The following is a 26,030-nucleotide window of genomic DNA, read 5'->3' as shown; positions in this document are numbered from 1 at the left end:
GCACTAGTCTGATCAGGATGCCAGCTCCTGTGTTACCCCAGTCCCCTGTCACCCTACTTTCTCCTGCCTAGGTGCTGACCCCCTGGCAAGCCTATGTGCTACTGGTGACACTATCAGTGAGGGTAAGTGTTGGGGTCCCTCTACTCCATGGTAGACCCGTGCTGCTCCCAGGAGGACCCCACTCGCTGCCTTGGGATGCCAGCCCCAGTGCAGGACCAGGTGTCCCACATGGTGACCACAGGTACCCTGGGTCAGGAGGTCTGGAAAGCCCCAGGGAGCAGTATTAGTCTGCGGGGCTTGCCCGCAGCATGCAGCAGCATCAGGGGCTGCATTATGGCACATGAGGTAGGGTGGATCAGATAGCAAAATGGGAGAAGGAGCTCAGATCACGACACTGGCAGCCAGGCTGAGATTTTGGGGCTGGAGGGCTCTGGCCAAGTGCAGGGAGAAGCTGTGGTCGGGCACTGCCCTGGGTCATGGGAAAGAGCTTGGAGTCCAGGGTGCTGATGCATCTCTGTCAGCACTGAGGCTGATCCAGCCCTTCTCTCCCACTAGGTGCACAGCAGTTTCAGCTTTCTGGAGGTGCAAGACATCACAATGTGAGAGCCCAGCCTGGTGAGTGGCACTCACTGGGAAAGCCTCCCTGGGCAATTCCCACGTGGGGCATGTTGGCACCCGGATTGCCAAGGCACATTCTGCTCATCTCTCCCCTTTGGAAACCCTGGCCTGGAGCCTGCTGCAGGGTCTGGGGGAAGTCATTGCCCACTGTTTTACATTTGGGGTCACCATTGCAGAGCCTTGGGAGCTTCCCACCATATTTATCCGTTGGCCACCTCTAAAGAAATCCTCTTACAGCTTCGCCCATGTTAGCACCCTCTTTAGCCAGAGGTAAGGGGAGGTGCTCAGGGGTGCTAAGAGGGGAATACAGGTGTCTGCACCCACTCTCCTCCAGCAGACCTGGCCATGCATGCTGCAAAATCACTACTGAGAGCTGTAGGCAGCTCCTGCCTTCCTTGGCATTTGGGTGACACCTCCCGCTCAGCAGGGACAAGGTGATAAATTGCAACTGGCTTACACAGGCAAAGCCAAATTTAGTAGGAAGGTGTTTTAAGCCCTGTTAATCCTCTTAACAACAAAGCATGCATGCATGGTAGATGTAGCAGGCACAAACCATGAAGGAGAGGAATAGACTGTCCCAAATTGGACATGTCAGCTGAAACCAAGGCTGCAGTTCCTGTTAACCTCTTTCGCTCATTAAAGCACCATCAGCAGTGATAGCCCTGACTTGCAAATAGGGCTTCTGCTGCTTGACATTAGAGAGACAATCCTCTTAGGAGCAGGATGAGTATTTGAGCTGTGCTTTGCTTAGAGATCTTTAGCAGGAGCACAGAGTTAAAGAGGAGTTAGGCAGAGAGAGCAGAAGAGGAAGCCATGAGCCTTCAGACAGCATAGCATCAGGAGGCTGGAAATGCCTGGTGTCAGCTGACAGCTTCCACACAGACTGGGAAGTACAGGTGGGAAAGTTAGGGGAAGAGCTAGAGCCTCACGTATCCTGGGAGGGGGTGTCAGGAGGAGAGGCACATTCTGCCGAGGTATGCTCCAAGGATGTGAGCAGAGACAAGTGATTCGGGGACAGGACGGCATCACCTGGGCACTTACAAGGAAGTGGAAGAACAGCTAACTTCAGATCATTGGCTTGTCTCTGAGACCATTCGATTGGGACCACAGACCTGAGGCTGTATGACAGTTCCAGTGGTTACTCACCTGCCAGTCTGAGCACCTGGCTGGGGCAGGCAGAGACTGGCCCTGCTGTCACACATAGAGCCCTGCTCTGAAAAGAAGCTCCATCTTTATGCTGCCCAAGCAGATAATTGTCATCTCCCTCCTACATTTCAGTGCGTAATTAAATTGGAGAATGTGTTGCAGGATTTTTGCAGGAGACAAAAGCTAAAAAAGCATCAAAACCAGATGACAATTTCAGGGGGGAAATCTCCATCAGGGGCTGTTTAACACAGCAAACTGACTGTGCCTGAGCTGGGAATGGGCAGATGCAGCAAGCCAGCTGCTTCTAGGCAACATTGCTGTCCACCACTTACACTAGAGATGGGACCCTGGGCAGACAGTTGGGTACACAGACCCAGGCATTTCTGCTCTGCTGGCCCTGCCATCTCAGTTTTGCAGGGGCTCGCTGTAGCAGTGCAGGCAAAGAGAGGTTTTTTTTTTTCTCTGCCAGGATAGCGAGAGGCAGAGCTGATCTGGAGGCAGTTCTGAGGGTGGAGGGAGGTTTTGTTGAGGATGAGCAAGTTCAGGCACTGAAATCAATGCCAAATGGGGTCTGTCTTGGTCATTTCAATCCCTAAAGCTCTTGGTAAGAAAAGGGCAGACCACTAGCGAAGCTACTGTGTCTTTGAAAGCTAATCACTTGGGCCAAGGGAAGGGTAAGGGGGTGTTAGTGCCTTGGTCTGGCACATGACAATATGTTTACTCCATTTCATCCTAAATTACTGTTGTTCTCAGCCTTACCTCCACTTACAGCGCTCTGGCTGGAATTATAACTACAGAGATTGGATGCTTGCATTAAGAGTGTAGCCCTTGCAGTGCCTGGCCAATTGCTGTCAGCGTCATGTCTGCAGGTTTGGGGTGCCTCACATTGCCAGTTTTCTCATATGTTTCCCATCCTTTGGCCTCTGCAGGTTGTCATAGAAACAGATACGTCTTCTTATGTCATCTGGCTTATGTCATTTGATGATTTGGAGCAAGTTGTCATCCATGTCACCATGTCACTTAAGAAGGTCTTCCCAGATTTGTCCCCTGGGTAAGGGTTCCAATGTCCTCAGGGACTAACATGTAGGAACTGGAGGGACCATGTCACCTTGGAGGAAACATTCTTTGCTCAGACAGAGCCAAAAAGCAGCTTGAATGTCCAACAGGGCCTTTTAATAGGAGGAAACCTTGCTAATGGAAGCCAAATGTTCCTCGTTCCCTGATCACATCGGGAAGAATATTTTTGGTCACTCTCTGGGCCTGGCAAATGGGTTATAGTTAGGCATATATTGCGGTGGGGATGATTTTCTCCCAGCCTGCTCCCTGGTCCTTCCCCCAGAGCACTGCTCAAGAACTCGCCCCCCAGCCTGTACGAGAGGGTACGGAGGATCGCAGACTCCCTGGAGGAAATGTTGCAGAGCAATCAAGGGCCCTGTGGTAAGTGCTATTCTCCCTGTACTCATAGCAGACAGGGGCAGGAGGGTTGGAGTACCTCAGAGATCAAGCCAGTATCCACACAGTCATCGTCAGTGGCTATTTTTGGCTCCCCCACGTCTGGGGGCAAGGCAGCTCCTGCACTGGCTTATGTCTGTAGGAGCCCTGCCAGCAGGCTGCACTCTCCACCAGCGTACCCCATCTCACAGAGTAGGAATGAGGTGCAGGGTGTGTGAGTGAGGAGCCGATCTGGCAGGCTGGAGAGATTGCAGCTTCCCAGAAAGGAGCAGAATAGCTGTATGGTGAGGATGCACAGTCACGGATGCGTCTACCCATGAGGGTGTGCAACTAGAGTGGGTTTTATCTACCTCATGTGATAGTGCTGCAGCACCAAGCCTGGGTTCTAGCTATTTGGAGTAGGAACTTTAAAAGCTCCAAGGGTTTTAGTGGGAGAAGAGTTAGACCGACATAAACTGGGAAGCAAGATGGTTGCTAAAAAAAACAACTACATGAACATAACCCTGTCATACCTCTGCTGCCACCACAGCAACGCAATTTGCCTGACATTTTTGAGGGGCAAGGGGGGTTGTTACAGCATGGAAATTGGATCCTAGGTCAATCTCTAGGATCGTGGGGTTGTGGCACAGGTTTGGAGCTGAGATGTCTGTGGGCACATTGGAAAAGCAGACTGTGCCCCAGCACCACAAACTAGGAAGAGCACAAGGAATCATAATGAGGAGGCCACAGTGATGTGCTGGGGAGGGCTTCTGCCTGACGTTGGAGCTGTGATGTTTGCAGATGCAGGATGTTGGGGCCAGGCATATTGGAGACGAGACGTGGGAAAAGCAGCATATAGTCCAGATGCCATGTCCAGGCAGGCTGATGTGGCCTGGATATGGTTTCTAGAGCAGGCCAAGCTCCACCTCTGCCATCCCAGTGCCTAGTTTTACAGTCCATGGTCATAACCACTGTGTTTATAAGGAAACAAAACCTCTCAGTAAAAGGATGCTGAGAGAGAACAGGCAATAAGGACCTAGGATTTCCTACATGGATCAGGTGAAGGGAGCAGAGTTATTGCCTCAGCTCCCTGAGTTGTGCATTCCCTTTCAGGATGGCAGTAGACTGAGCAGGACTCTGCAGCCCCTTTGGGGAGGGCAGGGAGAGCCTCTGCCTCCCACTTCTTGCTTTCTGCCTACCCTAAATGTCTCCTCAGTGTTCCCTTGGGGAGGTCTGCTCACAGTGCCCTAAATACTGCCTTCTCTTTGCAGCTGGGTTTTCAGAGACTTACGCTGCTTTATGTGATTACAATGGCTTTACCTTTCGTGAGGAGATCCAGTGGGTAAGCTGACCCACGCTGCAGAAAGGAGACAATCACAGCAGGTTGTTCGGAGGGCATGGCAGAGGGATGCTTGCTGGTGCCTCCACCCCACTCTGCAGCCACACAGCCATTCCAGGCAGCAGAGGCATCCTGAGAGCTGAGAGTATCTTGGGCACCAGCTACCTCCCAGGGCTGGGAGTATGTCAAGGTCAAGGAACATCCCAGAGGGCTGGGAGCATCCCAGGGATGGAAATTACAGTTTTACGCTGCTTGAGTGCTCCCTTCTCTTTTGATGTGGTGGAATGAAATGTAGAGAAGGATGAGTTACCTTGGATTAGGAAGCTTCCCAGGCTGATGTATAAGAAAAGCCATTGGAAAAGCTGTCAGGAAGCCACTATTACATAGGGTTGCACCCGTATGGGACACGTGCTCTTGCTGCCTCTGTCCCTAGGAAGGTTTCAGGCTCTGGGTTTAGGCATGAGGCTCCCAGCATCTGTTTAGGCTCTTGAGAACTGTGGGAAATGGGTTCTGGGTGAGGGTCCCCGATGAATCAGCCTCTGGGCAAAATATAGCTCCTTCCGTTGACAGCACAGCTTGCCAGGCATGCTAGCAGATGTTGAAGCCCTTCCCCAGACCTGGCACTGAGCCCTGTCTGAGTATCTGTCTGTCTGGCAGGATGTGGACAACATCTACCACAGCCAAGACTGCAGGGAGTTCAACCTACTGGATTTCAGCCACTTGGAGAGCCGGTGAGTCATTCAGCCCCACCAGGTGCATCCTGGAGCACACCATTTCTCAAGTACCTTGGCCAAACTGCCCTGCACCCACCAGCACTTGTCTCCTTCCTTGCTGTCCATGGCAGGAGCTTTTCTATTCTCTTGTTGGAGGTTTTTATCTCTTCATGTGTTCCAAGGATGGTAGGTTTATGTCCTGCTGGCTGCGGGCAGATGTTTCCCCAGAGAAATCTCCAAATTAGTGGGAGAATTCCCTCTGAGAGCCACCTCTGTCCCTCCGGGTGGCTGTCTCAAGAGGCCAGAGAGACTTCCCTATCTGTTCTTAACATCTCTATAACCCTAAGAACCAGCTAAGGAGGTGAAAACTGAAGGCTGTGTCGGCCTTTCACAGCTCGTGTCTGTCAGGTGTTTCCTTATGCAAAGCAGCCAGCTCTGCTAAAAGAGCTGCAAAAATTTGCAATTCTCTGTCTCCCCTCCAGATTGCAGTCCTGCTAGTACCCCAGGTTGCTGTTACAGAGTTTTGGCCTTGTAATGAGGCTATGATTTCAGGTTGTGCCCTGAGCCTTACATTCTGGTTGCCCTAGCAGCTCTTCCCATCAGCAGGGTCCTCCAATCCCTCTATACTTATGTATTTAGACATATTTAGATAGATATAGACATATCCAGAGATGTGACCTTAGAAAGAAGGAGTGAAGGCTTATCTGTGGGAGAAGGCAGTTGGCCAGGCTCTCATCTACCAACTGGGAAATAGTAAGAAGGTTTGGGCTTTTCATTTTGGGGAAAAGAGGATCTGTGTTTGGTCCACCTGAATGGGGACATTTTTTGGATATTTCTTTGGACCAGAAAGTCAGAAAGAAACTTCCTGTTCAGTCAAGCATAACATGCACCGTTCCTTAAATGAAGATGAGTTTTAAACAAAAATGGACATTCTAATGGGGACATCCAAATTTTTGATTGATTTTCTTTTCACGGGAACAATCTGGTAAAACTGAGCTCTATTTTTGAGGTGCTTTAAACTCACAGGCCTTCTCCAAAAATGCCTTAGCCTGACTGCTCAGTCCTGCTCTGGTGAACACTGTGTTTGTGCACCCTGGGCCCATTTGTGCAGGTATACCCTGGGGCAGCTGTGGCTGGGTATACCAAAGCTGTTGTGGCTGCGCACCAGGAGGCAGTTGTGCTTGCATGCTCCAGGGTGACTGTTTTTGCACCCTGTGGTGGCTGTGCCTGTGCACCCCAGGGTGGTTGTGGCAGTGCACCAGGAAGCAGTTGTGTGCATGTGCCCTGGGGAGATTGTGTTTGTGCATGCTTGTGTGGTTGTGGCTGTGCACCCTGTGGCGGTTATACTTGTGCTCCATGGAGGGGTGCATATGAGTGGGGCCCAACTGACTGCTTTGTCAGGCAGCCACCCTCAATCTGACTCCTGACTGCCTTGTCCTTGTCACCCTGCAGAGACGAGGCACTGAGTGTTGCTGCCTTGTCCTTCAATCTGTGGTTCACAAAGCTCTACTGCAAGGACTTCAGACTGGTGAGTGCCCATCATGTGGCACAGGTACTAGTGGAGCTGTGTCTCCTGGAGATGGATGGGCTTTCAGAAAGGCTTTCTTTATCTGCAGAACCTGGAGATTTCAGAGCAACTCCTGTATATGCTCAGCAAATCAGGGACACTGGAGAAGCTGGTGCTGGAAAACAGTGGGCTAAAATCATAAGGAAATACGCTGCTTTTCTGAGGGTATTCTGTACTATTGATGTATCCCGGACAGCACTAGATAATTTCTTCTGGTCAGCACAGGGAGCTTCCTCTATCTTTCCTCCAGCTATTTGGCTGATTATGTCCTCAAAGTGTTAAAACAGTAACAGTTTTGGTCAGACTTGAATCCATAGATAAAGCATTTGAGCCATGTCAACCCGCATCTAACAGGACAAACTCCTGCCTTGTAAATTGGAGGCTGGAGGAGGGGGAATGCTTGTCCCTCACAGGTGCTGAAGCACTGATTTGTGCTGGAGGCAGGGCTTGCACCTTCATTAAAGTGGCTGAGGGATCTAAGGATGTCAGAGGGATTCCCAGTTTAGGACTGGTGGGGCTCCTTAATAAGGTCACTGAAAGATTAAAGTACACACAGGCCCTGCAGCCTGCCCTGCATGGGTAGAAGACAGCAGAGCTGGACTGCCAGTGTTGTCAGGAGGATGCAGAGCCCTGGCATGGTGCTGAGCAGGATTTTAGCAGCCCTGCCCAGCTCACATCTCCTGAGGCAGTGGGCAGCCAGTGCCAGCTATAGGCATGCACAGAAGATGATGCTATTTTGTGCTTTTCCTTTCAGGAGGGTGAAAGATGTCTCTCCTGCCATCAAGCAATTTTTCAGCAAGGCCTGTGCCCTCAGGCATGTTTCACTGGCAGGTACAAAGCTGCCTCCAGATGTTGAAAGGTAAGATGGGAGCAGCATGCTGGCAAGACATCCAGCCACTCAGAGTCCAGCTCCAGGGCCTCACCACCCGTGTTACCCCTGTAGAGGCTCAGCAGGGTGATGGAGAGGCTCTGGGTCTGCCAATGGGAGCAGATTATGGGTAAGCGTTGTCCAGTGGGACATGGCTTAGGACTTTGAAGTTAGAGGGGACAGATGAGGATGCTGGGTAAGAGTGGCAAAATACAGAGCTCTGCATGCTGGGAAACAACCCTTTCCCTATCCTCCTTGTCCCACTCGGCAGCCCACAGAGGGTGCCCTACGACAGGTGGCTGGCACCCACACTGCTCTAGCCAATGGCTTTGGTGACTTTTCCAGGGCTTTGCTGCAAGGACTGGCATACAACAGTTGCATCAGTGACCTTCACCTGGATCTCAGCAGCTGTGAGGTGAGGGGGCAGCCTGTGTATAGTGGACACCCGTGCGTTGTATGAGCCCAGCAGCACTAGAGGCACAGTCTCCAGTCAGGGTACGTAGGGTATCCCTAGGGGTGTGCATCCCTACGGGAAGAGGCCATGGCAGGGGAGGCAGGTGCTCATTCCCATATGGGAAGATCCATCCCCAGCTACCACGGGGCTGAGGTGACCTTCCTGACAGCAGGCTTATATTTGCAGGGCTTGCCACCTTCCCATATACTGACATGTTTCTGTTTATTTCAAGCTGAGGTCAGTGGGGGCCCAAGCCATCCAGGATCTCATCTCTGATGCCAGTTCCATCAGTGACCTGGATTTGTCTGATAACGGTAGGTCATTTTTCCTTTTCTGGGAGTGAAATGTCCTCCGCCTGTGGGCACAATTGCCTCAGGGTGTTTGGCAGAGGCTGAGTTAGACCCAGCATCTCCTAAGCTTGTAGAAGTATCCTGGGGAGATGGAGCAGCTTTGGAGAGTTGAGCAGGGTCACGTCAGGCTGTCAGAGATACTCTTTGCACTCTTGAGCCATAGTTGACCTGTTGCCCTTGCCTGCCTATGACTGCACATCTCTCTCTACTAGGCTCAAAGTGTACCCACTTTCTGGTGCCCACCTGGTGTCCAGAGCTTTGTCTCAGCAGAAGGCTGTGAAATCCCCCACCTTGAACTAGGGCTGCGCCTTCTATGCTTGTCTACCTTTTGACCATGCTACTTAACACAGAATTAGACTGTGCTTAGTCTTTCACTAGCAGCAGCCACAACATTACAGGCTATGCAAGCATCTAAGCTAAAGGTTTAGTGGACAAAGTACAAAAGGACAACCAAGTCATACCAGTGTTCCACAAGGATGTGAGTACCCAAACACCTGCAGTGGATTCCTCTGAGGCAAATTATCACTTCATTGAGATTTTTGTCTTTCTTCCCTAAAAACAAAACCTACCTGCCTTCCCCAAGACAGGAAAGACTTGTTTGTGCTCTTCTTCCCCACAATGATCTCCTTCCTGCTATCCAGCAGTCTCCTAATGTGCCAGACCTTTTCTATCATTGCATCCAATTCTGGCCAGCAACAGTGGCCCTCACCTCTCATGTCCATGACATTCTTCCCTGTACAGGTCTGGCTTCTTGTAATTTCAACCACGCAACATCAGACTCATGTTAAAAATATATGAGTGCTCATTTTCCATGTACCCATTGCAGTTTAATTCCTGCACTTCATCAGGATCAGTTAGTTAAATGGCAAAATTATTGGGGAAATGTGTAACAAGAGTTCAGTTCTGGGCTTCAAAAGTGGTGACTAGGTTAGCTGGACACTTGGTGGAGCCAAGGCAGTATTGGGCCTGTATGGCATTGACTCCTTCTGTGCTCACTGCTGAGCCTACAGAGAGTCAAGTGCAGTTTCTCCAATATTTCTTCAAACACTCTGGAGAGATCAAGCCTGCCTCGACTTACCAGCTAACCTTGTCACACGGCACAGGGCATCTCACCAAATGTGGACATACACAAGTCCATGGGTCCTAACGGGATGCACCCATGAGTGCTGAGGGAGCTGGCTGATGTCATTGCAAGGCCACTCTCAATCATCTTTGAAAGGTCATGATGATCAGGAGAGGTATCTGAGGACTGGAAGAAAACAAATGCCCCTCCAGTCTTCAAAAAGGGCAAGAAGGAGGGAACTTCTGGCCAGTCAGCTTTGCCTCAATCTCTGGAAAGGTGCTGTGGCAGCTAATCCTGAATACTACTTCCAAGCATTGTAAAGGATAAGAAGGTGATCATGAGTAGTCAGCATGGATTCACAAAGGGGGAAATCATGCTTAAGCAACCTGAAAGCCTTCTAGGGTGGAATGACTGCCTGGCAGATGAAGGGAGAGCAGTGGATGTTGTCTCCTTTGACTTCAGTAAAACTTTTGACACTGTCTCCCATAATGTCCTCATATGTATCTCATCCAGGAAAGCAGACTTTGTTCTCTTCAGAGACCTACTTGGAGGAATCTCATGTATTAAGGCCTTAGAAGGAAGGGGGGTCCAGGAGAGCTGGCTAGTATTCAAACCACTTCCTCCAAGCTCAAGAGCGGTGCATCCGTATGAGTAAGAAGTCCAGCAAACGGGGCAGGAGACCTGTGTAATAAATTGTAACTATTTGTTCATTGTTTAGAAGGAGGTTTTACAACAATCAGGGTTGAGACATGGTGTCAGACAAATAAATTATGGTAAGCACAAAAGCTTATATGACCCCTTGTGGAACCAGTGTCGGGGCCCTAGCTATCTTACAGGACTATGAAGAGCTGAAGTAAGCAACAAGCTGCTCAGAGGTTTTGAAGGTAAAAGGACAAAGAAAAGATAAGCAGGCGCCTGTAACTTTCTCACAGAACAGCATCCCAAAAAGGGAGTCAACACAACAGATAAGCAAACCCCTGTGATCACTCACAAGGAGACAAACCAAAATAAAGAGACAGAAGAAGACCACGGCCTTCCTCTCCACGACCACCAGAGAGCTTCAGACGACCCCCCGCAGCAACTCACACATGCGCGGGACGCACCGGGAGATTATAACGCAGACTATAAGGGGGGGACTGTGTGTGAGGGAGGCGCGCACCGTTGGCGGAGCTAAGACTCCCCGGCCGCCCAGCGCTGTTTTGCTTGTGGCTGCTTACTTAATTAAATAAATTGTTCACATGATTTAACAAACTCTCTGTATGAATTAACCTTCAAGAGAGTAACTTATGACAAATTTGGTGCCGTGACTCGGATGAAGGCAATGGACTGAAAAGCTCTTCGGAAGGGGAGGCGCCCCGCCGAGTTCGGCGGCCTCTGCCGAGAGCAATTTTCACTCAAGCCCTTCACCGACGAACCCTAAATTAGCCACAAGCAAAAAGGAGCCGGCAACCCCAAGTAATCTTTGTGCACGAAGACCGAATGAAGACTCAGGATTGAGTAAGTATAGGCCGGTGATCCATTCGGTTGGGGTTGGGTATCCCGGAGTACACGTGAGAGACGTCCAGTAAGGACGAAGCGAGTGCGGACCCCTCGGTAGTGCGGTTCCCATATCCCACGAGGGACTGGGCCACGAAAAGGGGGAAGCGGTGTGTGTGTGTGTGAAGGTACTCCGGAAGATGGGACAGAAGAAAAGTAAGCCTTCTGGTCCCATGGGTGGGGGAGTTTGTAGTGGAGGCTTACCTCCCATTCCCCCGGATAGCCCACTAGGATTGATGATTAAATATTGGGATGATTCCCCTTCTAGGCGGGGAAAAAGTAAAGTTAAGATGATCCATTATTGTATCGAAGTCTGGGGCAACAAACCTATAAAAGGAGAAAGTGTTTTCTGGCCCCCTTTTGGTTCATTTGAGGACTGGATATGCCAGGCCCTAAATAGTTACGTAAATTCAAAGGAGCCCTTCAGCTTAGAAGAGAGCGAGTATGCACACCTCTGGATAAACCCAGAGGCGAGAACCCTTTTATACCCATTAAAAGAAAAAGGAGGGCAGGGGAGAAAGAAGCAAGAATTAGAGATCCCATTATCGCCACCCCCTTATATACTCCCTCCTATACCTACGGCCCCTTCTCTTCCCGGGCCGACTGAACTTCCGTCCTCGGGGGTGTCGGATGGCGAGGCTAACCCTAGTCCCCAGAGACCAGTAACTAGGAGTCAGACTAGAGCACAGGGGTTAAGTCTCGAAGGAGGATTATATCCACTGCGGGAAATAGCTATGGGAGGACCCCAACCGGGGACGGGATATGTAGCCGTCCCCATTAATTCTGGGGACGTGAGAGATTTTAAGAAGGAAATGGGAAACCTACTAGAAGACCCACTGGGAGTGGCAGAGCAGGTGGACCAGTTTCTAGGACCAAATATTTACACTTGGGAGGAGCTACAGTCCATCCTGGGAATCCTGTTCACAATTGAGGAAAGAGGGATGATTAGGCGAGCTGGCATGCGAATCTGGGACCAACAACACCAGCAAGGTCCGGCAGCAGATGTTAAGTGGCTGATGCAGTCGCCTAATTGGAATAACCAGGACCCAATCCATCGCAGTCATATGCAAGACTTAAGAACCATTATCGTTCAGGGGATAAGGGAATCAGTCCCAAGGGGACAGAATATTAATAAGGCTTTTAATGAACAGCAAAGGCGGGATGAGACCCCGATAGAATGGTTAGAAAGGCTGCGAAAAAGCTTGCAGTTGTATAGTGGCTTAGATCCAGGGACTCCTGTGGGAGGGGCCTTACTTAAAACTCAGTTTGTGGCCAAATCCTGGATGGACATTAGGAAAAAGTTAGAGAAAATAGAGGACTGGCAAGATAAGGGTTTAGATGAACTCCTGAGAGAGGCACAGAAGGTGTATGTTAGGAGAGAGGACAAAAAAGAGAAGAAACAAGTACGAATGATGGTGGCAGGAATACGGGAAGGTCAAAGAGGAAGGCCTAGGATGGTGCGTGGGAAGCTTGAGAGAGAAGAAGGGAGAAATGGTCAGGGACAAAGAAATGTGATCTGTTTTTATTGTAATAGAAAGGGTCATATTAAGAGAGAATGTCGACAGAGAAAAGAGGATGAGCAGATGTTCAAGGATGAGTAGGGGTGTCAGGGGCTCTATTTGCTGGGGACCCGAGAAAAAAACGAGCCCTTGATAAAATTGAAAGTGGGTCCCCAGCGTGAGGAAATGGAATTCCTCATAGACACAGGGGCTGAAAGATCTACGGTCCAAACCTTACCTTTAGGGTGTAAGGCCTCGGCAGAAAGGGTACAAGTAATTGGGGCAAAAGGAGAACCATTTGGGGTTCCCGTTATAAAAGAAGTATTAATCGAATCAGGTTCCAAGATAGGTGTGGGACCTTTACTTTTGGTACCCGAAGCTGAGTATAACCTGTTAGGTAGAGATTTGATAATAGAATTAGGCATAAGTTTAGAAGTGATAGATAATAGACTACAAATTAAATTGTGTCCTCTCCGAATAGAGGATGAACAAAGCATAAACCCAGAAGTTTGGTACACTCCAGATAGTGTGGGCAAATTGAATATTAAACCTTTTAAGGTAACTATAACTAACCCGGGTGTACCAACGAGAATTAAGCAATATCCCCTGTCCGAAGAGGGCAGGCGGGGATTAAAACCTGAAATTCAGAGGTTACTACAACAGGGGCTATTGGAACCTTGTATGTCCCCTTTTAATACCCCAATATTACCAGTAAGGAAAAAGGATGGCAAATATAGATTGGTGCATGATTTGAGGGAAATCAATAAGAGAACTGTGACTAGGTTCCCAGTAGTAGCAAATCCACATACTCTGTTAAATCAGTTACACCCGGATGATCAATGGTACAGTGTGATAGATTTAAAGGATGCGTTTTGGGCAAGTCCTTTGGATGAGAGCAGCAGGGATTATTTTGCCTTTGAATGGGAGGACCCGGATACCCATAGAAAACAGCAACTAAGATGGACTGTCCTCCCTCAAGGATTTACTGAATCCCCAAATTTATTCGGACAGGCCCTGGAACAGATTCTGCAGGACTATAATAAAGTGCCGGGAGTGACGTTAGTACAGTATGTGGATGATCTGTTGATAGCAGGAAAGGATGAAGAAGTGGTAAGGCAGGCTAGCGTCCAGTTGTTAAATTTTCTTAGCCTGCAAGGGTTGAAAGTTTCAAAATCAAAGTTGCAGTTTGTAGAGAAGGAGGTAAGATATCTGGGCCATCGATTAAGTGTGGGGTCTAAGAGACTGGATCCGGAGAGAATTAGTGGTATCCTGGCTCTGAAGGCCCCAACAACAAAGAGGCAAGTACGGCAACTGTTAGGATTAACTGGGTATTGTCGGCAGTGGATAGAGGATTATAGCGGAAAGGTCAAATTCCTCTACAATAAATTAAATAAGGATGGATTACTTAAATGGACAGAAGAAGATGAAGAGCATTTAGAAAAACTAAAAGAGGAGCTAATGCATCCCCCAGTATTAAGCTTTCCAGATTTAAGAAAGCCATTCTTTCTATTCGTAAACAGCACTGAGGGTACTGCCTATGGAGTACTTGCCCAAGAATGGGCAGGAAGTAAAAAGCCAGTTGCCTATTTATCCAAATTACTGGACCCGGTTAGCCGGGGCTGGCCTAGCTGTCTGCAGGTAGTGGTGGCAGCCGCCTTATTAGTAGAAGAAGCGCAGAAAATTACATTTGGAGGAGAAATTAAGGTAATATCCCCTCATAATATACGAGGGGTACTACAACAAAAAGCTGAAAAATGGATCACGGATGCTAGATTATTAAAGTATGAAGGAATATTAATCTCCTCTCCAAAGTTAACCTTAGAAATGACTTCCTTACAAAATCCTGCTCAGTTCCTCTATGGAGAACCAAGCGAACCCTTAGAGCATAATTGCCTCCGAAATATAGAAGCACAAACAAAATTGCGACCTGACTTGGAAGAAGTGGAGTTACCTGAGGGCGAGCAAATATTTATAGATGGCTCTTCAAGAATAGTTAAAGGAAAAAGGAAATCAGGGTATGCATTGGTGAATGGGAAGACACTCGAGGTGGTAGAATCAGGACCTTTAAGTCCAAGCTGGTCTGCTCAGGCTTGTGAGCTATATGCTATGCTGCGAGCTTTAAAGTTGTTAAAAGGCAAAAGCAGCACGATATACACAGATTCTAAATATGCTTATGGGGTAATACATACTTTCAGTAAAATCTGGGAAGAGAGGGGACTTGCCAACTCGCAGGGGAAGGGATTGATACTCCAGGAACTGATTACTCAGGTCCTGCAGGCTATTAGAGAACCAAAAGAGATTGCTATAGTCCATGTGAAAGGACATCAGCGAGGTTTTACTCCTCAAATTAGAGGAAATAATTTGGCAGATCAGGAAGCTAAACGAGCGGCCCTGATGAGTTTACAGGTTATAAAGATGAGGGAAGACCGTCCAAATTGTGGAAAGGATTTAAAGAAGTTAACATGTTATGATTGTTGGAAGGAAAGGAGTGTCGGAGGAATACAGTGTAATTTCCTCGAGGAAGTGGCTGAGGACGAGGCCCCTGAATATGAACGCTGTTATTTGCACAGACCAGTTTACTCACTATTTTGCTTTATGCCGCTAGAAAAAAACAAGATGGTACAAATGGGTATGAAAGAAGCTGATAAGGGAAAGTGGGTACTGCCGGATGGGCGAGAAGTACTCCCAAAGTCAGTAGCCTTGGGAGTGCTACGGAGGTTTCATGAGAACACGCACTGGGGAACTCAAGCATTGATAGATCAATTTGCTATAAAATACATGTGTGTAGGAATTTACAATATAGCAAAGAGGGTTGTGAATGACTGCATAACTTGTCGAAAGGTGAATGCTCAACATGTCAGAAAGAGAGTGTTGGGAGGTCGAGAACTGGCTCATCGACCTTTTGCAAAAATTCAATTAGATTTTACAGAACTTCCAAAAACAGGACGGTACAAATATATGCTTGTGATTGTAGACCATCTCACACATTTTGTTGAAGCATTCCCTACGGCAAGGGCTACAGCTCAGACTGTGGTAAAAATATTGCTTGAGAATATAATTCCCAGATACGGAATTGTAGAAACAATTGACTCTGATAGAGGTCCCCATTTTATATCTAAGGTGTCTCGAGAAACTATGAAAGCTTTAGGAGTAAACTGGGAATATCATACTCCGTGGCATCCTCAAAGCTCTGGAAAGGTGGAACGAATGAATGGTGAAATTAAAAAACAGTTAACAAAACTTATGCTAGAAACTAAGGCGTCCTGGGTAAAATGCTTACCGCTTGCTTTATTAAACATACGAACGCAGCCCCGAACTGACGTGGGGCTTTCGCCTTTCGAAATGCTTTATGGTATGCCATATGATTTAGAGATGCCTCTTGACCACCCCAATTTGCAAGATACTCAATTACAGCCCTACCTAACACAGTTAATGAGCCGACGTAGAGAGTTACAGAAAAGAGGCCTAGTGGTGCAGCGACCCCCATTAGATATAGCCATACACCGAGTACAGCCCGGAGATAAAGTCCTAATCAAAACATGGAAAGAGACTTCATTAGCATCTCGGTGGGAAGGCCCCTACGTTGTTTTGCTTACTACAGAAACAGCTGTTCGGACTGCAGAAAAAGGGTGGACTCATGCCAGCCGTGTGAAAGGACCGATCCTGGGAGAAGAGTGGAGGGCGGTTCCAGGCTCCGCCGACTTAAAATTAACCCTTAAACGGACTCGATAAGTATTATTTCCCCTGTCCATGTATCGTAACGAGAGAAGGGGCCCCACTCCTAGACAAAGGCTCTCTAACAGATTCCCCTGAAGAACACTACTGCTGCCGAGAAGAACCAATACCTTGTAGTTCGCTGCAACCGAACCGACAAGTGAGGCAGAGGAGTGCAGACGGTGGGGAGGTTAAGAGGCCAGGTAAAACATAATATTAGGAGAAATGGGCCCCGACTATCTCTTGCGGTACACGGGAATTAGCGTTATTATCATGGTCAGCTGCGGTATCCTACAACCACACCACCCCCATCGACTTTTTCAGTGGAGTTTAATTAGATATGAAGATCAACAGATTATACAGCACGTAACGACAGCAGGTGCCCCTAGTTCCGCACTACACCGTGTAACCTAACTACAGGAACAATGTGTTTCAACCATAGCAGGGCCTTTACTACTGTTAATAATAACATTAACTTTTGGACCATGTATTTTTAATAAAATAATGGCAATTGTAAAAAGCCGCCTAGAAGCTGTACACCTAATGCTGGTACGTGCTAAGTATGAATCACTTGAATTAGACGATGATGCGGACGCATTAGCATTGAGTCGCGGGGCGCTCCAGGAATTCAATGAACAAAATAAGTAACCATAAAGAAAAAGGAGAGATTGTAATAAATTGTAACTATTTGTTCATTGTTTAGAAGGAGGTTTTACAACAATCAGGGTTGAGACATGGTGTCAGACAAATAAATTATGGTAAGCACAAAAGCTTATATGACCCCTTGTGGAACCAGTGTCGGGGCCCTAGCTATCTTACAGGACTATGAAGAGCTGAAGTAAGCAACAAGCTGCTCAGAGGTTTTGAAGGTAAAAGGATAAAGAAAAGATAAGCAGGCGCCTGTAACTTTCTCACAGAACAGCATCCCAAAAGGGAGTCAACACAACAGATAAGCAAACCCCTGTGATCACTCACAAGGAGACAAACCAAAATAAAGAGACAGAAGAAGACCATGGGCTTCCTCTCCACGACCACCAGAGAGCTTCAGACGACCCCCCCCAGCAACTCACACATGCGCGGGACGCACCGGGAGATTACAACGCAGACTATAAGGGGGGGACTGTGTGTGAGGGAGGCGCACGCCGTTGGCGGAGCTGAGACTCCCCGGCCGCCCAGCGCTGTTTTGCTTGTGGCTGCTTACTTAATTAAATAAATTGTTCACATGATTTAACAAACTCTCTGTATGAATTAACCTTCAAGAGAGTAACTTATGACAACCTGCAGGGATCAGCAAGGAGCTCTTGGCCAAATTCAGACAGAAGGAGAAAGTACGCAGAATGTGGAAGAGGGGACAGGCTACTTGGGAGAATTTTAGGAATGCAGTCAGAGTATGTAGAGATGCGGTGAGGAAGGCTAAGGCCCATTTGGAATTGAGTCTAGCAAGGGATGTTAATGACAACAGGAAGGGCTTCTTCAAATACGTCAGTAACAAGAGGAGGACTAGGGAAAATGCGGGCCCACTGCTGAATGGGGTGGGGGCCCTGGTGACGAAGGATACAGAGAAGGCAGAATTACTGAATGTCTTCTTTGCTGCAGTCGTCACTGCTAAGGGCAGCCCTCAAGAATCCCGGATCCTCGATGTAAGGGAGAAAGTCTGGAAAAAGGAAGACTTTCCTTTGGTTGAAGAGGATAGGATTAGAGATCTTCTGGGCAAGCTTGACATCCACAAATCCATGCACCCAGGAGTACTAAGGGAACTAGCGGACGTTGTTGCCAGGCCTCTCTCCATCATCTTTGAAAAGTCATGGAGAACCGGAGAGGTGCCTGAGGACTGGAAGAAAGCCGTTGTCACTCCAGTCTTCAAGAAGGGCAAGATGGAGGACCCAGGCAACTACAAGCCAGTCAGACTCACCTCCATCCCTGGGAAGGTGATGGAACAGCTCATTCTGGATGTCATCTGTAAGCATATGGAGGAAAAGAAGGTGATCAGGAATAGCCAGCATGGATTCACCAAAGGGAAATCCTGCTTCACCAACCTGATAGCCTTCTCTGATGGAATGACTGCCTGGGTAAATGAGGGGAGAGTAGTGGACGTTGCATACCTTGACTTGAGCAAGGCTTTTGACACTGTCTCCCATAACATCCTCCTAGGCAATCTCAGGAAGTGTGGGTTAGAGGAGTGGACGGTGAGGTGGATTGAGAACTGGCTGAAAGGCAGAGCTCAGAGGGCTGTGCTTAGTGACACAGAGTCTAGTTGGAGGCCTGTGGCTAGTGGCGTCCCTCAGGGCTCAGTACTGGGTCCCATCCTGTTCAACTTGCTCATCAACGACCTGAATGAAGGGACAGAGTGCCTCTTCAGCAAGTTTGCTGATGATACCGAGCTGGGAGGAGTGGCTGATACACCTGAGGGCTATGCTGCCCTTCAGAGAGACCTGGACAGGCTGGAGAGCTGGGCAGGGAGGAACCTCCTGAGGTTCAACAAGGGCAAGTGCAGAGTCTTGCACCTAGGGAGAAATAACCCTAGGCATCAGTATGAGCTGGGAGCTGACCTACTGGAAAGCAGCTCTGCAGAGAGGGACCTGGGAGTGCAGGTAGATGACAAGTTGACTATGAGTCAGCAATGTGTCCTTGTGGCCAAGAAGGCCAAAGGCCAACCTCATTGGTTGCTCATCTAGCCTGCACTTCATCAGCTTACATAGAATCATAGGGTCAGTAAGGTTGGAAGAGACCTCTAGAGATCATCTGGTCCAACCTCCCTGCTCAAGCAGGGTCACCTAGAGCCAATGGTTCTGTGATTCTGTGGGGGATCTGACTGGGTTATTTGCACCACAGTTGCTTTGACTGGCACAGGGAATGACAGGAGATGATGCCCATGCAAAAGCTGCAGCATTTGAGAGCCCCGTGGCAGGGCATGTACTCTGAGCCTTCAGCTCCCCAGGTAGCTTTCCTTTAAGTGGAGCAGGTAACCAGGACCCAGGCTCTTTTCCAGCAGTGGCCAGGGCTTATGTGTGCCCCAGTATCACTAAGAGAGGGGCAATCCTCCTCCATCTGTGCTGGGGAATGGGATGGACCCGATCAAGACTCAGCTGAAGGATAGCATCTTCATCACAAGATGCAGGATAACTTATTTGGCTACTGACTTCTCCTTTCTCAGGCTCTGTATAATTCTCATTTCACATCTTTCTTGCCACAAACTTCTACAGTTCACTTAATTCAAAGTAATGTAACATTGCAAGCTTGGGTTTTGAAATTAACCAAGATGTTTAAAAGCTTTGTCTGAGCTGAAACTCTTTCAGTCCCTGACAGGGTCCCTGCCCCATCTGACCTCAGCCTGCCACAGCCTCTGAAGCCACAGGGTTGCGAGAGAGCAATCCTACTTATTGCAAGCATCAGTTCTATAGCCTTTTTAATTCCACCTGCAAGTCCTTGTAATATCTTAAACTGGCCTCAAAGATCTCACAGTATATCATGCAGTGCCTCTATAGCTGGATCACTTTAGGAAAGCTGACGTGTTCTGCAGTCATTCAGAAACTTGTGCAAAATCAGCTCATGGCTTCCTCGACTCACAAATGCTCCAAAAACTTGCTGCCTTCCAAAAATCTCTAGCCAACCTTTTCCAAAATGTAGCTTTATTTTGTTTTTCCCCAAATAGAAACTCTGTGCTGGAGGGATAGTGAGCGCCTAAGAGCTGCATGCAGTCCAGTAGTCCTCCAGCTAATATCTCAGCACCGCAGACTTTGCAGTGGTCACTTAATAACAGCAATTGTTTGCTCCATTGTGCTCCAAATAAAAATTAAAAAAAGGAGAGGGAAAGACAGATGCCCCTAAAACATTGGCCACAGCCAATGCAGTATCCATTTTGCAAAGATCAAGGACTCTTATAGCATATTGGCATGCCACTGATTTCTCTGCTGTGTTGGATGAGGGTTGCATGGAGGATGATGATGCCAGGGAGGGCCCTTCCCTGGCCACAGCTCCATCACTCCATGTGTGCAAAGGCAGTCAAGGACAAATCTGTGGCAGTGGGCTGGAGAAAACTCCTCTTGGAGTTGTGTTGTCTTGGGCTTTGCCTGGTAGGTCTTGGGTGCCCCTTGCCCTGGGACGGTGGAGTAATGGGCTGAGAGGTCCCTGCCCAGACACATGTGCAGCAGCAGGGCCATAAGCCACACTCTAGCCGCTTGGGAACCCGCTGACCTCCTCTGTAGGCGTTGGGGTTCACCAGTCCCTTGGAGTCCTGCTGACCTCCTTCCCAGTTTCTGGGGATCACCAGAGTGGGAGTATGGGGATATTCTGTGTTTTGCTGTCGATAGGATATAACCTTTGCTTGCTGAATTTTCCTGGGAAAGCTATAGTCATGAGAATGGGGGTACAGGCCCTAACTTCAGGAAGGATGTCTGAGTGCATTCTGGGACAGGGCTGAGGGGGGAAGGCAGCAGAAAGCAATTCCTCTGTAGCCCCATAAGTGCTCCCTGCAGCTCAGCACAGCCTTGCCACCCTAGTTCCAAATCACAAGACTCTCACAGGGGATATTTATTTGCTGGGTGAGACTCCTCTCAGCCCCTGGTTTTACCTGCCCTTTCAGGGGCAGATGAATAGGTCTTTGCCCTCTGTGGGAGAGCCATGAAGAGGATGAAGACATTCAGGGTCTGCCTGGGATTCCCCTCTGCCAGCCTGCTGGGGCAATATGGCAGGTCTGTGGGTTGCCCTTGGTGGGCCGCACAATCACCTTGGTCCAGCTTTTGCGGTCTGGACTGCTCAGAGCATCCTACTGGGTGTCTCATGGCTGCACTCATCTCTCATAGGTTTTGACTCTGATATGGTGATGATGGTGCTGTCCATTGGCAGAAGCAAGTCCATTAGGCATGTCTCTTTGGGGAAAAACTTTAACATCAAATCCAAGTAAGTGCAACCTGTGGCATTGTCTTCAGGCCAGTGGCTGCTCTAGCACCACGCACCACCTGCCTCACTTCTCTCTCTCTCTCCATCTGAGCCTTGGGCCAATCGGGAATGCAAGGAATTGCCTCGTCTTCCCTCAGAGGCCTGCTTGCTCTACTATACCAGGGACTCATGGGGGGACTGTCACCTGCTCCTGACCCAGTCTGTGCTGGAGGGCAGGCGTCACAGACACAGGTCACAGCCTCTTGAAACATAGGTAGGAGTCAGGCAGGAGGCTGACAGATGTGTGGTGGTTTTGGGCAAAGGCAGAAGGATTGAGCTTTGCCAGCTGTTCTTGCCGTTCTGGGGGAAGTGATGCTGGGATGCATGTGTAACTATCTGCCTCTCCTGCAGAGATGGGCTGCTGGATGTCCTGCACCTCACTGTCCAGATTACCCAAGAGGATGACTGTGTAGGTACCTCCTGCTGCACCAGGGGCCCTTACTTGCCCCAGCCATCCTGCCTGTGCCCTGCCTCTCGTCAACCGCCATGACCCCAGGGCTCTGTGCAGACTCCGCTCCAGGGACGCTGTCCAATTTGGCATGACAGACACATCTCTCCCTCCTCTTCCCCCTTCCAGACTCTGCAGTCCCTGTCACTGGCTGAGTCACGCCTCAAGCTGGGAACCAATGTCCTGCTCAGTGCCCTGGGCTGTAACACCAGTCTCATTGCTCTGGACATCAGCGGCAATGCCATGGGAGACACCGGTGCCAAGATGCTAGCCAAAGCCCTACAAATCAACACAAAGCTCAGGTAGCATGGGAAGGGCATCCTTCTCACATTGTGGCAGGTGGTCTTGACACAATAGTCCTCATGATACTGATACTACTGAAAGAGGCTTATTGTGGCTCCTTGGGACCACAGATGCAACCCTGCCAGTCCCAGCAAGCAGCTGAATGCTGTGACCATATCTCTCTTGGCAGTCAGCTGCTGGTGCTGACACAGGACATGTAAAAGGCAGGAGAGTAGTCAAATCTCTTCCTCTGCATGGCAGCTCCACACCAGCACTTGCCAGCTCTTTTCCAGGCTCTCATGAAGTTCAGAGTGCTGGAGCTGGAGCCTTGTGCTCATTATTCATCCATGCTTTGTTATCAGTGCCCTAGGCAAGAGATGGCAGAGAGCAGTTTCTTGTCCCTAAAATGTCACTTTTTTACCAAATTATTCCTGAAAAGGAAAGGTAAAAGTTTCTGGTGGAGAGAGGGAGCTGGGAAAGGTCTGTCAGCTGCAGACATTCCTCTGTGGGACTTCTGCCCCTGCCAGCAGTGATGCCTGTCTGAGTAAGACTGCCCTGCTCTGCATCCCCTCCAGACATCCAGCTACTTTGCAGCCCTCTGCAGGGGAAAAGTTTAGCTTTTGAATCATGAGGTTAAGATTTTTAACCCCATTTCCCTGCCTCCTGGTTTGTGGGGTCAGCTTGGCTGAGGCTTCCTGGCACCTAGCAGGACAGGCATAGCTTGTCATGGCCCCGCCTGTTCCTGGCAGCCAGACACCTGCCCTCTATGCCAGCTATCAGTTCCTAGCTGGAGAGTAGGTTGATGTCCCATTTGGTGAGCTGACATAGGCTACTGTTTTGGTCTGGAGAGGACTCACTCTTGTACTCTTTGCAGGACCGGGGTTTGGGACAGGAACAACACAACTGGCCACGGACTCCTGGAGGTGGCTCAAGCCTTGGAGAGGTAGAGAAGGGGTTGTTTGGTTGACCTGCCCTGCTACCACCATGCACAAGAGACTCTAGCACCAGGACACCACCATCCCCAAGCCCTCTTCCCACTAAATGCAGAAAGGGTATCTCACTCAGAGCCAGTGGGTTGGAAACAGTGCTTAGGGGAGTTTCCATACACTGTAGTCACTACACGGCCCTGGCCTTGCAGCTAGCAAAGCAACCCACAACCCACTTGTTGACCTCATCTTCATTAGTCATCTCTGTTGCTTCAGAGCCCCAAGGCTGGCTGTGGCCCACATTTCCCCCTTCCAGACCATGGATCACTTAAGAGGAAGAGGGACAAGTTTTACAGCCAAGGAGAAAAGTCTTGCTCCTAAGCTGTGGTACCCACCAGAGCTGAGAGCCTACATCAGGAGTGCTGAGGATCTCTATCCAAACAGAGCACAGAGTTTTGACACTCTGAACCATACCAAAGTCAGCATACGGTGAGCACAGTGTGATCTGCTCAGGCATAGGTTGCTTTTTGTGGGGATCTGGTACTCTGCTTCCTCCTGCCCACAAAAGATGGAAAAAAATGTTCATTTACTGAGACCACTGTGGGGTCTCATACATGGCCATGCAGATGCACACGGAGGCAAAACACAATAGGGGCTCCAGTGGTTTGAGTCGAGAGGGCCTCAGTCTGAGTGGCCAGAGAGTACAGACAGGCGGCCTCTGTGATCCTGGGGAATTTACTCATCTGCTTGAGCTTAGCCATCTCCACAAGCCTTGTCATCATGAAAATGCTTTCCCCATGCAGGTGTTTCATGGTGGAGATAAAAACATGAGGCTGATGTGCCAGGATTTCTGCCACTGCAAGGCAGGAGATGCCATGTAGATGCTTGCTTGCAGCAAAGGGGCTGGTAGTGCCACTGTCCTGATGCTCACCTGTGCCATTGCCTCACATGAACCACACCCTCAGGTCTATGCCCCTGCCAATGAATGATGTGGTGCAGGCATATCGGAGCAACCCTGAGAAAACAGAGGAGGCAGTGCACGAGGTGGGGCTGGGGTCTGGAGGAGATGGGCTGGGATGCCAAAAATGCCTCCTCACGGGGTTATTTACATGCTGCAGATCCAGTCCTGCCTGACAAGGAACCAAATGCGACACATGCTGCCCACACAAACCTTCTGGCTGCAGCAGGGCATCCTGACCACCTCTTCAGCCAGCCAGCTGTTCTGCTCCAGCATGAGTAATCTTGACTAGTGCAGGACACCAAAGCAGACCTCTGCCCACCTCACGCTGATCCTTGCAAGCAGCACAGACCACTTTTCACTTTTTCTGAGCCCAGGACAGAGCAGGCCATGGAGAAGAGAGCAGGACTGGGCAGGAGGAAGGAGGCTGAGGTACTCAAGCAGTCTTCATCCTTGTGCTTCGCACAAATTTGGTGCTGAGGAATTTAGGGACTGCTCATCCCCCCCCCCCCCCTCACAGTATGCTGCTGTCTTCATGTGCTCAACACATGCTTGCAAGACATTCCCTGCTGTACAGCATTCCTGGTCACTAGTCAGGGAGGACCTTGTGGAGCATTACCTGCATGTGCTCCCAGTGCTCAGTCAAGCAGCAGCCATGTGTCCTTCTCCTGGGAAATCACAAAAAGGACAGAGCCTTACAGTGCTGCTCAGGCGTTGGTGCATGACAGCATCTCCTCTATGCTCCAGATGGTGAACGAAATCTGCCTCAGCGTGCAGAAGCATGTTGACATCCTGAGCTCCTGCCTGGGCAGGGAAGTGGAAGCTGACATCCTCTTTGCAGAGGAAGCCATCAGGAACGCCAACCTGTCCGTCAGTGTAAGTCTGCCACACTCCCAGAAAACTGCGGTCACCTTCCCTCTGCTTTGCCTTCCTGTTGTGGGAAAGAAATGTTCAATTCATGGGGTTTAAATCCAAGACCAAGCAGTTTATTGATTTATTAATGACATTTAACTAGCAAACAGTGAATTTTCAAGATCAATATCATAAATGCAACAGATATACATCACATTACTAAACACTTGTAAAATGTTAAAAAGCAGCTTCAAATTTCTGAACCCCCTTCAAATCCCAAGATGGTCTAATCCACATACATAGATACACACAGTTGTGTGCATACCTTCCCCAGGAACCGTGGGCTATAAGCACATCCCTTCTTCAAAAGAGGAAATTCCTCTGCTTGCACCACCCTTCTTCGGGAGCTGCGAATGCTCTGGCTTTGGGCTCACCCATTCTGCTTCTTACAATCTGCTGATGCCGACACTGGTGATAAACCTCCCCATGTTCCTCCAGAGGGTCCCTCCTTGGGGATCCCCATCCTCTTAGCTGCATTGGCTGGATGCATCCTCCCACAACATGGTGAGGGGAATGTTCCACCAGGCCATGATACTGGAGGAGGCCACTCCTGGCAGTGTTAGACTCTGTTAGACTGCTGCTGTTCCCACTTCTCTCTCCTGATTACACATTTTCTTTCTTCTTCTATACTTCCTTTCAAGCTGCCACTTTTTTTTTTCTTTTTTTTTTTCCCTCAAGTCTCTTGGCCACCCCCTAGTTACTGTTTAATCCAGCTAGTGGGCATCTTCTTCCTCAGTGTTATCACTTACTATCTCATCAGCTGCTGTTGCAGGGGAGAGGTGTGGTTCTCTCCACACACCTGAGCCTGTGCCCCTATCCCAAGCCTGTCACTATGTCCTCGTCCCTGTGTAGCAATTGTCTCTACATGAGCTGGCGAGGCCAAGAGCCATGGTGCCTCCCCAGCTCCACTGGGCTTTTCCAAGAGATACACTGCGTCTCTCCATCCCAGCAGGAGGGAAAATTTGCACAAATCTATGAGCAGTTTGTTAGAGACTGGAGATGTAGAGAACTGCTGGGGGCCAGAATTTCCTTGAGGCCACACCAGAAAGGATTTGCGTCAGGTGTTTTGGGGACAGAATTGCTTCAAATACAGACCATCACAACTGCTTGCTTGCAAGGGGCTGGCACTGACTTTACAGCCTACAGTGGCACTGACTTTACAGCCTACAGTGAGACCTAACAGGGTGGGGGATGCTACTGCAGAGAAGGAGAGGAGGGGCTTTTGCCACCTACTGCCAAGTCTCCTGGTAGCACCTGGAGGCTATACC

General features: G+C 49.2%; 1 pseudogene; it reads left to right on the top strand.

Moving 5' to 3' along the window:
- Window positions 1–26,030, top strand: part of LOC134149683 (capping protein, Arp2/3 and myosin-I linker protein 2-like) — a 40,606-nt pseudogene that overhangs the window by 2,851 nt on the left and 11,725 nt on the right.

Source organism: Rhea pennata, chromosome 21 (assembly GCF_028389875.1).
Source record: "Rhea pennata isolate bPtePen1 chromosome 21, bPtePen1.pri, whole genome shotgun sequence".
NCBI lineage: Eukaryota > Metazoa > Chordata > Aves > Rheiformes > Rheidae > Rhea > Rhea pennata.
Note: the sequence above shows the minus strand (reverse complement) of the source record. Positions and strands in the feature narration are given on the sequence as shown.